The 2,478-nt window shown below is 43.3% G+C and overlaps 1 pseudogene; it reads right to left on the bottom strand.

The window, feature by feature from the left end:
- Nucleotides 1-818: 818 nt before the first annotated feature.
- Nucleotides 819-1,751, bottom strand: LOC118914828 (olfactory receptor 8S1-like; annotated as a pseudogene).
- Nucleotides 1,752-2,478: the final 727 nt, after the last annotated feature.

Genomic DNA, 2,478 nt, shown 5'->3' with positions numbered 1-2,478 from the left:
CCTAAGTGTCCATCAGTAGATGAATGGATAAAGAAGAGGTGGTACATATATACAATGGAATACTATTGAGCCATATGAAAGAAACAAATCCTACCATTTACAACAACATGGATGGAGCTGGAGGACATTATGCCCAGTGAAATAAGACAGGCGGAGAAAGACAAATGCTAAATGATTTCCCTCATTTGTGGAGTATAACAATGAAGCAAAACTGAAGGAACAAAATGGCAGCAGACTCAGAGACTCCATGAATGAACTAGTGGTTACCAAATGGGAGGTGTGAGGGCGGGCAGGTGGGGAAGGAGAGAGAAGGAGACCAAGGGGTATTATGTTTAGTACACATGGTGTGGGGGATCATGGGGAGAACAGTGTATCACAGAGAAGGGACTTATTGCATCTCTGGCAACTTGCTGCACTGATGAACAGTGACTGTGTTGGGGTATGGGTGGGGACTTGATAATATGGGTAAATGCAGTAACCACATTGTTTTTCATGTGAAACCTTCATAAGAGTATATATCAATCATAACAATAAAAAATTAAAAATATTAAAAGGGAAACAGGTTAGAATCAAGCCCATCAAAGTTGCAAAAAGACGATTCAAAGAAAATGGCTGGATTAATACAATCATTTGATGTTTTGTTTGCTCCAAAGCCAGAGTGAATTTGTTCCATCTTTCTCAACCTGATCGCCAAACAGTTATGTGAACTTGCTATGAAATTTTTCCTAACTCCAACATCATGACATTCAGAAAATGCTCTCAGTGTTAGCTAACAATAGATCATGTTGTAGTGAACCCCCATCATCTTCTGTGTCTGGTCACCTATATTGTAGATATTTTCTAAATGTCCTTCTCACAACTGCTTTCACCTCATTGTTCCTCAAGCTGTAGATGAGGGGATTCAGAAAGGTAGTGACCACACTGTACTGTACAGACATGATCAACTCCAGGAGTGAACCTGAGGTTGGCATGAGATAGCGAAAGAAACCTGAGCCATAAAACAGAAGGATTGCAGTGAGGTGAGAGGAGCAGGTGGAGAAGGCTTTGCCTCTACCTGAGGAGGAGCTGATACTCAGGATGGTGGAGGCAATAAGGGCATAGGAGAATATGATCAACACACAGGTTACAAGCCCACGCAGGACACTGGAACACAGTAAAACTTTAAAACTGGAGGAGACATCAGAGCAGGACAGAGGGAAGAGAGAGGGCAGCTCACAGGTGTAGTGTGTGATTTACTGATCCTCACAGAAGTCAAAACTCACAGCCTGTAGGATGTTGATGAATGCGTCCAGAAAGCTCAGGCCCCAGGATCCACACACCAGACTATTACAGAACGGGTTGGTCATGATCTGTCCGTAGTGCAGAGAGTGGCAGATGGTAACATAGCGGTCATAGGACATCACTGGGAGCAGGCAGCCTTCAGTGCTCCCAGTGACAAACAGAAAGAAGACCTGAGCCAGACAGCCCCCCACAGCGATGGTTTTCTTCTGAGACAGGAGGTTTTCCAGCAGCTTGGGCACAGTGACTGAGGAGTAGTAAAGATCCAGGAAAGAGAGGTGACTCAGGAAGTAGTACATGGGCGTGTGGAGGTGAGAATCAGTGCTGATCACCAGCAGCATCGTGAGGTTTCCCATCACAGTCAGGAGGTAAATCACTAGGAACAGCACAAAGAGCAGGACCTGGACATGGGGGTCTGCAGACAGGCCAAGGAGGATGAACTCAGTAATGGTGCTGTGGTTTCCCAAGGCCATTTGCAGAGACTATAGAATAGAAATAAAAAAGAGGAACAGAGAATGACTTCAGCAAAGTGATGGAGTGTGGAGCTCCAAGCTCCTGTTCCTTTATAGAAACATCAAAAACAATCAGACAATCAAGCACCAACTTTGTAGGTTTTCAGGGAAACAGTCGAAGGTTTATAGTAACCAGGTAAACACTAAATAAAGAAAAGCACAACTTAAAAACAGTAGCGAAGCTTTGTGTAATTTTTATTTTTCCTTGCCTATCCCCTTCCAGTATCTGTGGCCATATTAAAGATGACAGCCCAAGTTCCTGGTACAGATCCCTGGTCCCAGATCTGGAGGAAGCAGAGCGGACCTTATTCACAAATTATTGTGTTTGCTATTCTATTTTGTCTGGGGACTCCTGAAGGACTTATGCAAGATACTTTGTTTCATTTTCATATTACACGAAAATCACTCAGGGTTCAAATGTGACACATTGTTTGAAAACATCATAAGGCTAACAAAAACCTATAGCTGCCTTGGGCAAAAGATTATGGCTGAAACATGTAATAGACCACCTACAGCCTGGAAGGGAAAACTAGGGAGAGAGTTTCTTTGGGAAATTAGAGTGCTCAACAGTGCCTGTGTGTACTAGGGAATTTAGAAAGCTACACAGTAGCCCAGTTTCTCTCTTGCTCAAAGAAGACTCAAGAAGATCTTACATTTTCACTTCTGGCTGATTTTTAGTTTCAGTGCA

The sequence above is a fragment of the Manis pentadactyla genome, chromosome 10 (genome assembly GCF_030020395.1).
Source record: "Manis pentadactyla isolate mManPen7 chromosome 10, mManPen7.hap1, whole genome shotgun sequence".
NCBI classification, from domain to species: Eukaryota; Metazoa; Chordata; class Mammalia; order Pholidota; family Manidae; genus Manis; species Manis pentadactyla.
Note: the sequence above shows the minus strand (reverse complement) of the source record. Positions and strands in the feature narration are given on the sequence as shown.